Raw genomic sequence first — 13,581 nt, forward strand, 5'->3', positions numbered from 1 at the left:
AATCTACAAGTGTCTCATGCAGGTATCATAAGCCTGTAACCGTATCTCATATCTGCGACTGTTTTGGGCCTCAATGCTTCTTCATGTGCCTCACACATCACTGATTTGTAATGAGCAGATGTCTTCTGCTGGATAATGTCCCAGTCTACAAAATGGCTGCCTCCATCTTGTCACATGATAGCTATATTTATACGTTAATATATTTAGTATTTAAGGGTCTATTTACTAAGCCTCTGGTGGAGATAAAGTGGCTGGAGATAAAGTACCAGCCAATCACATCCTAACTGTCATTTTTCAAACCCAGCCTGTGGCACGGCAGTTAGGAGCTGATTGGCTGGTACCTTATCTCCAGCCCCTTTATCTCCAACTGAGGTTTAGTAAATAGACCCCTAAAGGTGGGTACAGACTAATAGATATATCTGCAGATCAATTGATCTGGCCGATCCGTCGGGGACTGACGTCATGAACTGGGCGGGCGTGTACACACGCCCACCCAGTTCAGCTGTCAATCACCGCCGGCCGCCGCAGCATGTGTACGGGCGGTCGGCTGACCGTCCCGTACACACACAGCGATGCGCCAATATATCGGTAGATATATTGGCCGTCGGCTGTGCTGCGCGGCCCACGCGATACGTCTGTGAACGACGGATTTCACAGACGTATCGGCCGTACACACTGGCCAACGGACCCGCGATATATCGGCCGTTCAAGAGAACGGCCGATATATATCGACCAGTGTGTACTGGGCCTTAAGACTTTGGCTGTCTTAATGTAAAGATAGCATTCAAGCAAAAATCTATTGTTTAAGCTATAATAATGTCCCTTTGGCTGCTTGATATTTTCAGTAGTCTGTTTCCAGCTAATTAAATGCTCCTGTGTGAAATCATAAGGTGTTCCCAGTGATGGCAGAGCTGACAAGGACCCCATAGTCGCTTCCTTAATTTCTGGGCCAGTCCGGATGCCTCAAAACCATCAAAGCGATTGTCCTATTACAGTCAGTTGCAAAATAAATGATAAAAACATTAGTCGTAATGACAAAACAAAGAATTACCACCTGACCTCATCAGCCTGGTGTGCCAACCCCAAACAAGTATCACCCTTAGGCATGTGCCTCACGTGCCCAGTGGGAAATCCACCACTGCCTTTAAGCAAAATTGCCTTTTCTAGATAAACTGGCAATATGTAGCCAATGAGTGCAGTGGGCACACATGGGTTCCTGGGTCAGGGGAACCCACATGGCAAACCCTGCACCCAATACATTGATCTCCTGTCAGTTGTGCGGGATGATATTAGTTCAATGATTTCTTAGGAAATATTGGGCGAGATTTATCAAAGCTTGGAGAGAGATAAAGTAGAGAGTGACAAAATACCAACCAATCATCTCCTACCTATCATTCTTCAAACACAACCTGTAAAATGACAGGAGCTGACTGGTTGGTACTTTAACTCTCTCCACTTATCTCTCTCCAAGCTTTGATAAATCTCCTCCATGGTGCATTGTTTCTGAAGTAATCACAAGAAATAGGGCGCTGGCGCCGAAGACAATGGCGGAAATGTGCTACATGCACAGAAGACTTCTGGCACAGTGCCAGACTCTTGTTAATTTTGTTGTGCATGTGCAAAATTTTTCTGATGTAGAGAGGGGCCCACAGATATCTGCGCACAGGCCCACCATCAGCCCTACAATGCTCCTATATGACAGCACCACACAGTTGCTGCAGATTGATTGCTACTGCATAGTCATGCTGCAAAGCTCCACCACATTCCAAAAGGTTCTCTATTGGATGGAGAGCTGGTAACAGTGGAGGCCATTAAAGTATACAGAACTCATTGTCATGCTCATGGAACCTGCTATGGATAATGTAGAAGATGGTTAGAACACAGTCATATAGGGATTCACATACAGTAGCTAATGGACCTAATTCAGACCCGATCACCGCTGTGCGTTTTCACACAGCGAGCGATCGGATCTGTACTGCGCATGCACCGCAATGCGTCGGCGTGTCGGATGACTGCACCGGGCATACTGACCGGATGGGTGTAAAAAGCGATCGCACGGTGACTGACAGGAAGAGACCGTTTGTGGGTGGCAACTGGCCGTTTTCAGGGAGTGTCTGGAGAAACGCAGGAGGGACCAGGCGTTTGAAGGGAGGGTTTCTGACGTCAGCTCCGACCCCGATCATCGCACTGGGAGAGTAAGTCCTGGGCTGTGCAGAGACTGCACAAACTTTTGTTTGTGCAGCTTTCCTGCACATGTGATTGAACCCCTGAACAACGGTTTCTCCCTCCCCCTGTAGGCGGCAACTACCTGATCGCAGGGATGCAAAAAATGCACCCTAGCGATCAGGTCTGAATTAGGCCCAACAATTCTTATGTAGACCGTGCAGTAAATGTAATAGGGTCCGAGCTGCCGGGGTTGGGGATTTCATCTGAGAATGGCAATCATTTACAAGGCAATACCAACCCAGGCCTCCGGCAACTCGTACGCTGCTACATTTACCCCTATACCATTGAAATGATACTCATTTGGTATTAAGGGGGCCTGAGGTGTTCCAAGAAAATATTCCTCACAGTATTAAAAACATCACAATAGGCCTGAACCATTTCCATATGCCAGGAAGGGTCCTAAAAATCACACCAAATTCTGTCTCATGGTGTAGCAGAAATTGAGATTTGTCAGTCCAAGCAACGTCCACTGTTGGTGAGCCTGTGCCCACTATGGCCTGAGATTCCTGCTTTAGCTGACAGTAATAGATCCCGCACACTTAAACAAATCCCTCTTGCGCTATAATAAATTATAATATGGCTGAATGTTCAACAAATCAAACTTAATTTTTTTTAAATATAATATTTTAATATATAGAAATTCAATATTTCACAAGAATGACTAGACCGGTCTTGTATATAACAACATATAAACACATATCATATATTAAGCATTCTAAAGGAGGTGGATCCTAAAGTGTTTCTGTGCACAGAAAAATGCTGAACTCCAGTTGTAACTCAGTCCATAAAAACAGGTCCACTGATGTAATCAATCCCAGCTGTAAAGGGAACCTGTGTAACACTCAAGATTCCTGTAACGTTACTAAGGATCTAAAGTTCCAGTTTAACTTGCCACTAGTAGTAATAATTGTAGTGAATAACACCGCTCCACAGCGGAGCCTTACATGCGGCTTTCAACAGCGATGATGACACGGAGAGTCCCGGTATCCAACGAGGCGGTCTCTGGCTGTGGGACCAGGCACCAATGCTGGCGCCTGTTTAGAAGCACCCGATCTCCAGGCGCTGTGAGACCTCACCTCTGTATGCCTCGTGCAGGCACCGTAACACGGTCTCTCTCCTCTCCAGTCTTTAATTGGCTTATGTATTATACGGACAGCAGTGGCAAGGTATACGGCCAATAATGAGTGCAGGGGTCCAAAATTTACTGATGCGTTTCGCTCCACTCCTGGGGGCTTTATCAAAGAATAACTACTAAGTGCTCCAGGGCCCTTTTTATAGGAATAGCAATCAGTCCTATTGGTGCATAAATTGATGGATTCAAATAACCTGGTTATACACCTGCTAGGTTCCACCTCCTAATCTCACCTCCTCATACTAAGTTCAATATAATACATATGTTATACAAATAGATCATATAAAATAGTAATTAGAAGAATTTCTACACATAAATAAATATTCATATACTAAAAAGTATATATATATATATATATATATATACACACACAAAACAAAATGTATGCCCGTTTGTCCATATATATTTTCTAGAGATTGTCAAGATCTTAATTAATCACAGAAAAAAACAATTTAAAATTAATCTATATACACAAATCTTCCTTCATAATTACTCGAACTCTCTACCCTATCCTCCCTAAACGGATGCCCTACCATTAATCCACCATCTATTCTTAACAACACAGTACTCCATTGATTTTATTAGAACCTCCGTTCCTATAGTTTTTCAATAGTTGATAGTAAAGTTAATGAGAATTTATCTTATGTTTATCACAAATATCAATCACATTACCCACCTAGATAGTAACAAATAGATATTAAATACCAATTTAAATAATACATATAAACAATATAAAATAACTCTTAATATATCCTCCTACTATATAATTCGAATTCTCAACTATATTCTTCCCAGCTTGTTGCTTTACCATTCCTCCACAGTTAACCCTTATTATCTATGTGTTCCATTCAATTTCTATTAGATCAAATTCATCAACTTCGTCCATATACTTCGTGTATAGTTTATAATATTTTAATTAGTTGGCTGATGTATCTGATTAAAGGTAGGTGTGTGATTGGATCTGTAATTTCTGGTTTCATTAATATTTTGTTTACCCCAATCTTTGACTGTGGACCTCCGGAAATCCCGTTTCACATATGTATATTTTCTATTCTCATATGGACTCCTTGAGTACTGAGGTGTATCTTGGTGTGTGTATGATTCATTTCTTTGCTGATTCTGTGGAGGATGTTTACGGTATGTTCTAACTTGACCACCTTTATAGTCATTATCATCCCTCAATAATTTCTTATTTTTTGTTTCAACTAATTCTTTTGAAAAAATTTCTACTCGTTGATTAGTACTTCTGTCTCTTTCTAAAAAGGTAGGTAGGTCTTTATATTTGATGAATGATTCTTTAACCTCCTCTATTCTCTGTCCTATTTCCTTTACTTTACTCTCCCTATAGGCAATAAGCAATTCAATGAGTTTAAATGAATACTCATCTAGGGTATGATCCCATTTAGATACCAATACTGGGTCCTCATGAATGGACAAAGACTTAAATAATCTTAGACCTCGCGGTATTTGTTTAACAGCTAGATACTTTTTTAAAGAGACACTGTCCCACCAATGTCTCATCTCATCTTTCAACAATTGTTCTAACTTGAAAAAACCTTTTATGATATCTCCATCATTACTATTGGTTGAAATTTCTATAGGTTCTAATCTATCTTTTTCAACTTGTGCATATGGTGTGGATAGTGTAATTGCACAAATAATTAGTATAACTACCATTATTATTAGTGGATAAGTTTATCACAATAGATTATATGGTAATTAAATTCATAAGTAGTATTATTATTGGTTACAGTATTATTATTTTTATACATTAATATTATAATATAGATGTATGTAGTATAATGCATCATGTAGTGAAATTAATGTGTTTGTTTAACATAAGAAAAGCGCACACTAATTAAAATATTATAAACTATACACGAAGTATATGAACGAAGTTGATGAATTTGATCTAATAGAAATTGAATGGAACACATAGATAATAAGGGTTAACTGTGGAGGAATGGTAAAGCAACAAGCTGGGAAGGATATGGCTGAGAGTTTGAATTATATAATAGGAGGATATATTAAGAGTTATTTTATATTGTTTATATGTATTATTTAAATTGGTATTTAATATCTATTTGTTACTATCTAGGTGGGTAATGTGATTGATATTTGTGATAAACATAAGATAAATTCTCATTAACTTTACTATCAACTATTGAAAAACTATAGGAACGGAGGTTCTAATAAAATCAATGGAGTACTGTGTTGTTAAGAATAGATGGTGGATTAATGGTAGGGCATCTGTTTAGGGAGGATAGGGTAGAGAGTTCGAGTCATTATGAAGGAAGATTTGTGTATATAGATTAATTTTAAATTGTTTTTTTCTGTGATTAATTAAAATATTGACAATCTCTAGAAAATATATATGGACAAACGGGCATACATTTTGTTTTGTGTGTATATATATATACATATATATACTTTTTAGTATATGAATATTTATTTATGTGTAGAAATTCTTCTAATGACTATTTTATATGATCTATTTGTATAACATATGTATTATATTGAACTTAGTATGAGGAGGTGAGATTAGGAGGTGGAACCTAGCAGGTGTATAACCAGGTGATTTGAATCCATCAATTTATGCACCAATAGGACTGATTGCTATTCCTATAAAAAGGGTCCTGGAACACTTAGTAGTTATTCTTTGATAAAGCCCCCAGGAGAGGAGCGAAATGCGTCAGAAGTTTTGGACCCCTGTACTCATTATTGGCCGTATACCTTGCCACTGCTGTCCGTATAATACATCAGCCAATTAAAGACTGAAGAGGAGAGAGACCGTGCTACGGTGCCTGCACGAGGCATACAGAGGTGAGGTCTCACAGAGTCTGGAAATCGGGTGCTTCTAAACAGGCGCCAGCATTGGCTTATATAATCATTACAGGTATATATTTAATATCCTAGATATTTGATTAATTGAGTTTAAAGTTTATATTAGCGCCTGGTGCGGTGGTTCTGTTTCGCTATTGTAAGTAATAGATCCCGGCGTGGTCTTATTCTGCTGTATTCCATCCACTCAAAGCTTCGACGTGCTCTGCTCTTATGCATACTACTGTTGTATGGAAAGGTTATTTGACTTGCTGTGAGCTTGATCCTGGCAATCCTGTTTTTACTTTGCTCATTAGCAAAGTGTTATTGCCCATTCGCTTGAAATTGTTTGTTGTCTGAAAACTTTAGAGACAGTTGTGTATGAAAATCCCAGGAAATCAACAATTCCACTTTGAAAGTTACATACAACAGATCACACATCTTCCCATTCTGGAATAGGATCTGAACAACAACTGAACCTTTTAATCATGTCTGAATATTTTATATATTGAGTTGCAGCCACAGGATTGGCTGATTAGCTAGAGCATATGCATTATTGAGCAGATATACCAGTGGGGCACACAGAGAGGGGGTTTCAGAGTACTCAGAAACTCAGCAGCAGCTTGGTAGAGAGCTCTGATTGGCACTCAGAGCTCTCTATGCACCAAATAAAGGAAGATGTCAGAGGGGGAGCTGTTGTGCGTGTCCAGTTGCAGCGGCACCTCTTATGCCATCGTGGAGCATCTAGCAGTCTACTCAGGCACAGTCAACAGCAGATTCGGGCAGTACATCACTGCCTCACTGACATCAGCACAACCCTGCATCACTGAATGCAGCACATCCCTGCCTCACTGACAGCAGCACACCCCTGCCTCACTGACAGCGACACACCCCTGCCTCACTGACAGCGACACACCCCTGCCTCACTGACAGCGGCAAACCCCTGCCTCACTGACAGCGGCGCGTCCCTGCCTCACTGACAGCAGCGCGTCCCTGCCTCACTGACAGCAGCGCGTCCCTGCCTCACTGACAGCAGCGCATCACTGCCTCACTGACAGCAGCGCATCCCTGCCTCACTGACAGCAGCGCATCCCTGCCTCACTGACAGCAGCGCATTCCCGCCTTACTGACAGCAGCGCATTCCTGCCTCACTGACAGCAGCGCATTTCTACCTCACTGACAGCAGCGCATTCCTGCCTCACTGACAGCAGCACATTCCTGCCTCACTGACAGCAGCACATCCCTGCCTCACGCAGCGTATTCCTACCTCACTGACAGCAGCGCATTCCTGCATCACTGACAGCAGCACTTTCCTGCCTCACTGACAACAGCACATTCCTGCCTCACTGACAGCAGCACATCCCTTCCTCACTGACAGCAGCACATCCCTGCCTCACTGACAGCAGCACATCCCTGCCCCACTGACAACAATGTTGCCTAGGGTCCAACTCTAATGTTAATAAAATATTTACTTTAGGTGGCACTGAAACTTTAAATAAAGAGAAACAAAACTTCAATGCTATATTTAGAATCTAAAGTGTTTGCAAAGTTTGAAAGAACTTCAGTCATTTGCAATAATTATTATAAAAGCATAAACTGTCAGGTTACATTATTTATTTTAACCGTCTGCAAAAGGAAAGAAAAAAAATCTGTCAATGTGCCAAGGAAAAGGTTCATACCTATATCTACTGTTCAATGCAGAACGACAGAAAGTGGGAAATCTACTAAACAGTTTGTCAATTTCTGCGGCATTCCATCATTTTCCTGGCAGGATTGCATCCCACTAATTTACCATGCTCAAAGCAGCAGCAAAAACGTAGAAAAAACACACTAGCCCTGTCATATTCAATTTTGATGGCTGCCAGGGCATGTTGGTTCATGAGGAACAACAAAAGCCAGCATGCCCATAGACATGTCTCACTGGCATGTGCAGTGCACCTGGTAAATATATTACTCTTACACCATTTAAAAAATATTTTATTTAAAAAAACTGTCGAAATAGGCATCCATGAACTTGAAGGGAATAAGAATGTGACAATGCATTACTTCTCCCAAAGGGAGCCTATCGCATACTTGCCTACGGTCCCTCATTCTGCAGGAGACTCCCTGAAATAGAAGCAATCTCCCGGACTCCCTGAATAGTCCAGCAATCTCCCTGATTGCACCTTAACCCCATTATGCAGCTGTTACATTCTTGGGGTGAAAAAATAAATCACAGATACATACAATCAAATGGGAACATCAGTGCCATTTCCCTGCATTGGTTATAAGACACAATGATCCCTATGGCTACATGCATTTTAAATAAAGTTTCTTGTGGCCACTTACAGTATATGGAACCTCTTGTAAAGCACAATACATGGACAAATTCTGCAAAATATAAGAGTCTTTTCTTCAACAAGTAGATTTTACTAACTTTGGGGCTCATTTACATTTGGATGTAAGTAATTTTTATGACACGCCTCTCAGATGGAGGGAGGGTGATGCTGGGTAGGGGCGGAGCAGGGGTGTGTCTGTAAAATTGCGTCTTCACGGACCTGGCCCGCTGCACAATACCAATATTACAGGCATTGTGAGGCAGGGGCAGGGCCATGATGACACAATTCACCGCAAAACACGTCATTGGCCCCTCTGTCTGCGGAGCTTGTTTGTGGCTGTGGGAGAGGTGCAGGCAGGTGGCGGCTGGCAAGGAGTGCCACACAATTTTCATCAGCCAGCCATTCCAGGAGCGCAGGTACGTATGTTTCAATTATATAGTGAAACAGGAGGAAAAATATTCTATGCAGTTATTATACAATGATTACAACACCTGCTAATGTTACAACACTAGTTTCATTCCATTGTAAACACCAATGTGAAGACCTCACTGTTGGCCTCTGAGAATTCTCTAATGTAAGATAGTTAATGGGATGACAATGAAATTCTGAATCAAATAAATCGTGGCATCTTCAATTTATTATCTTGTGATCCTCCAGTCATATAAATATATTTAAATGCCAGTGGACGTTTGCTCAGCAGCCTTGAAAGCGCTCAGCTTTTATAACACTGTGAGATGCTACTGACATGGAATAAAATATAGTTTTGTTCTCCATTACTAAACACTTGGATGCTCCGTGCCAGGGGACAGAATGTGCTTAATATGTCACATATTTTTGGTATTTTATATGGTAGTGTAAGGAAACGTAGATACGAACTTTTTATGATGCAGTAAAAGCTAGCTGTAAAATTTTATGAAAATCAGATATTTAGATGTAATAATCAGAAGAAAGACGAAATTAAGATTCTTCATGAAAGCCTGGCATAATAATTATCTATATTGATTGAATGATAATAGATTTAAATGCGCCTTAACAAAACGTATACATCCCAAATAACACAAGGATTTCCAAATATTTTATTTACTTTTCTGCTGACTTAGACCCTGTAGCAGTGCTCACTGTACACATTCAACACATTTCTTGAAGCCTATTAAATGCGATTTAATGGTGAGAGTGCCCCAAAGACAACTGTGAGCGAATGTGTTTATTCTTGCATCAATTTCACCATCACCTGCAGTGTTCAGAAACATTAATGCTGAGTTTAATATCATGGAGTTGTATGGAAACGCTCATTCTGGGGCTGATTCAGTGTCATGCATATCAATCATGTGTGCTCATAAATAAATATCTGCCTGTATTCAGAATTGTTGGAAATGTGTGTAAATAGCCCAGTTACCTAACCAGTGGAGTGGTTCTATTGAAGATAAAACAGGTACAGCCATACTCCATAGAGGTTTGAGCGAAAATGTACAAGATTTTCCTGCTGTAACAATAGCGGTGGCTCCTACTTACCAAACCTAGGGTGACTGCTGCTACTTCCGTGTATGGAGAGTAGAGTCGACAGTCAGCCCCGACACCTGCACAATGGATCCTGCAGGTGCCAGGACCGGCCGCATGCGCAGATGCCAGGGTGCGACTGTGCATGGGCAAAAGGCCGGGGCTGGGCTGCGCGAAAGACAGGGAGTGGCTTCCTACAGGAAGACAGGGCTCTGCTTATCACATCCCGGTCTGGCAGCCCCAGAGGGAGGGAATAGCTCCTAATGAGACTGCCTTATGTGACTGACAGGAAGGACATCCAACAGGAAGTCACTGCCAGTCACAGCGAAGTCAGTGCAGTCATGGACTACATCCGGCTTTGCTTACACTGATTGGAGAGGTAGATTTTACCGGGGGGGGGGGGGGGGTTTGCAGTCCTGCAGCCTATAGGTAAAATCAGACACTGACAACAATCTCTTATTTGCGCAGCCACACAACTTGCAAGGTTCTCCCCCTTAATGGCCATTTGTATTAATTTAGACTGCAGTAAGCAACTCTTGTTGAAAACACCATTGGCAGCAATTATTTAATTGATTATATATTAAGTTACTGTTAATGGAAAGTAAGTGGTAAACATAGGGCAGACAGCTGTGTCAATGTGGAAGAGCTTGTATTGGCAGACAGGCATACTTTTCTTTTTTTCAATATTTCTAAAATAAACACGTCCCCCCCCCCCCCCCTCCCAGTGTACTTACTTTTCAATTTCCAACCCTCTACAAGCGTACTGGAAACTATAATGTGCTGGCTGGCTGCGGACGGAGATTCCCAGAGGTCTCACACAGGCCAGCAGGCTCTTCTCAATGAAATCAAACATCCCTACTACTCTTACAGAAAGATAAACATTGTTTGTGAAGCTGCAGCGTTCTGGGGAAGAGGCAATCTTATCATACTAGTGATTGATCCTTTAGTCTCTTTCAGATAAGGCCGGCTTGTTTTAGATGACACAGCATTCAGTCAGAAGAAAGAGCAGCACAAAGTAAACCAAAGAAAATGGTAACCCTGTTATCGGTTGACATATGCTATACTTCACTGGGAACACTGCACAACATCCATTACACTTTCCAAATCTGTCCTGTGTCTGCATTTGTAATCTTACGGCAGGTTTTGTGGGATATTTTATGGATGATACAGTAGTAATAGTAGTAGTAGTGTTCAACTGTTTTCTAGCTTGAACCCCAAGTAATAGTGAAGCATTATTTTATAATTTGTACTCCCCCAACAAAAAAGTAATACCAATAGTACATATGTTGCACACATAACTTAGTTAAAGCCTTTGTATCCACTTTAGAGCATCCTCCCAGCACAAGAGCTATTTTCATGGGGATATTTGCATAGGTGGTAGACTCAACTGAGTTCACATTGGGCATGCACAAGCATGAAGGGGTGGCCTGCCCAGCACTGCATATAGACCATCTCCACACATTAGACACCTCTTTCCAGCTGTGCACCCCTCCAATCCTGCAGTACAGTATGTAATGTCAGTGACCTGATAAATGTGTTCGGTCTGCTATTATTATTATTATTATTATTATTACTATTATTACTACATTTTATTTATAAGGCGCCACAAGTGTTTTGCAGCACCGTACAAAGGACAGTACAGGGAGAAAAACTTAGTATTACAGTAAATAAATAACAGAAATAGAGTACAGGTAACAAAGAGCACCACAATTCTCAAAACATAATACAGCTAAGATGTAAGTAGTGAGGGAGTGATCATCGTACTACTAGGGGCTGGTGGCCATAGATGGAGATGAGCCTTTACCAGCAGGAGAAAAGGCGGGTAAAGATGGTCGCTGAGTAGGGGAGAGCTGTGAGTTAAATGTGTTAAGAGGAGGGCTTGGATAACAAGAGGAAAGAGGGCCCTGCTCTGAAGAGCTAACAATCTAGTGGGAAGAGTCGACAGACAGATGACATGAGGTGCAATCAAGCGGGAGGTTGCCTGGTGGCAGTATTTAAGCAAAGCTGAGATGTTCAAGGCATGAGGCAGGGGGATGGAGGAGTGGCCTCAGGACTAGGTTATGCATCGGGAGAGTATGCTTTGATGAATAGGTGGGGTTTAGTGCCCGTTTGAAGCTTTGCAAGGTCTGGGAGAGTTTAATGGAGTGAGGGAGTGCGTTCCACTGAAGGGGTGTAGCACGGGCATAGTCTTGAACTCGAGCATGGGAAGTAGTAACCAGGACAGTGGAGAGGCGATGGTCACTGGTCGACCGTAGGGGGGCAGAAGGGAGTATGAAGGGAGAGGAGGTTGGAGATGTAGGGAGCAGTGGAATTAGAGATGGCCTTGTATGTCAGGGTGAGGAGTTTGAAGAGGAGTCTGTAGGGGAATGGGAGCCAGTGTAGATTTTGTTGAAGGGGAGTGACAGATGTGGAGTGGCGGGAGAGGAAGATAAGCCTAGCTGCGGAGTTCAGGACAGATTGGAGGGGAGCAAGATGGGAGCAACCGAAGCCAGTGAGGAGAACATTGCAGTAGTCGAGTCGTGAGATGACCAGTGAGTGGATAATAAGTTTAGTTGCACTCTGGGAGAGAAATGGCCTTATATGAGCAATGTTGCTTTGCTGGAACCGACAGGATTGTGCCAGAGCTTGGATGTGGGGTGCAATGGAGAGGGAGGAGTCAAGAGTGACGCCCAAGCAGCGGAGTTGGGGAACGGGGAGATGACGTTGTTGTCAGTGATAGAGACATGAATGCTACATGAATGACATCAGTAAAAGTAAATGCATTTGTATTGTAATATGATTTTCCTACAGCATCCAGCAGTGATCTATTTTTTCCTAAAATATATGAAAGACTGGAGATGAATCAATACCAAATAGTGAATATATACAGAATGGTGACTAGCTATATAGTTACCTTGATAAGATCTAACTAAAACTGAGGCGTTTTAAAAGCAGTGGCGTAGCAAGAACGTTATGGGCCCAAGAGCAACATTTTGAAGGACTTCAACACTTCTAGAGAGGCATCTCTCCACAGCTTTTTATTTCATGTCCGATAGTAGTGCGCTATTTCATTTTATGCCCCAAACTAGTATACCATGCTGTGCCTCCACTTCATATTATGCAACACAGTAGTACTGTATGCCCACTTTACAAGATGCCACAATGTAGTGCTGCCAGTACACAATATGCTACGGTGTCCCCACTACTGTACTGTACCTATTATTCCACACAGAAGTGCCCCAGTGCTTATTATTCCACATTGTAGTGCCCCCAGGTTATATTATGTCACATTGTAGTGCCCCGAGGTTATATTATGTCACATTGCAGTGCCCCCAGTTTATATTATGTCACATTGTAGTGCCCCCAGGTTATATTATGTCACATTGTAGTGCCCACAGTTTATACTATGTCACATTGTAGTGCCCCCAGTTTATATTATGCCACATTGTAGTGCACGCAGTTTATATTTTGTCACATTGCAGTGTCCCAGTTTTTATTGTCACATTGTAGTGGCTTCAGTTTATATTATGTAACACTAACCCTCAATTTATGTCACATTGTAGTGCCCGCAGTTTATATTATATCACAATATAGTGCCCACATTTTATA

The sequence above is a fragment of the Pseudophryne corroboree genome, chromosome 1 (assembly GCF_028390025.1).
Source record: "Pseudophryne corroboree isolate aPseCor3 chromosome 1, aPseCor3.hap2, whole genome shotgun sequence".
NCBI classification, from domain to species: Eukaryota; Metazoa; Chordata; class Amphibia; order Anura; family Myobatrachidae; genus Pseudophryne; species Pseudophryne corroboree.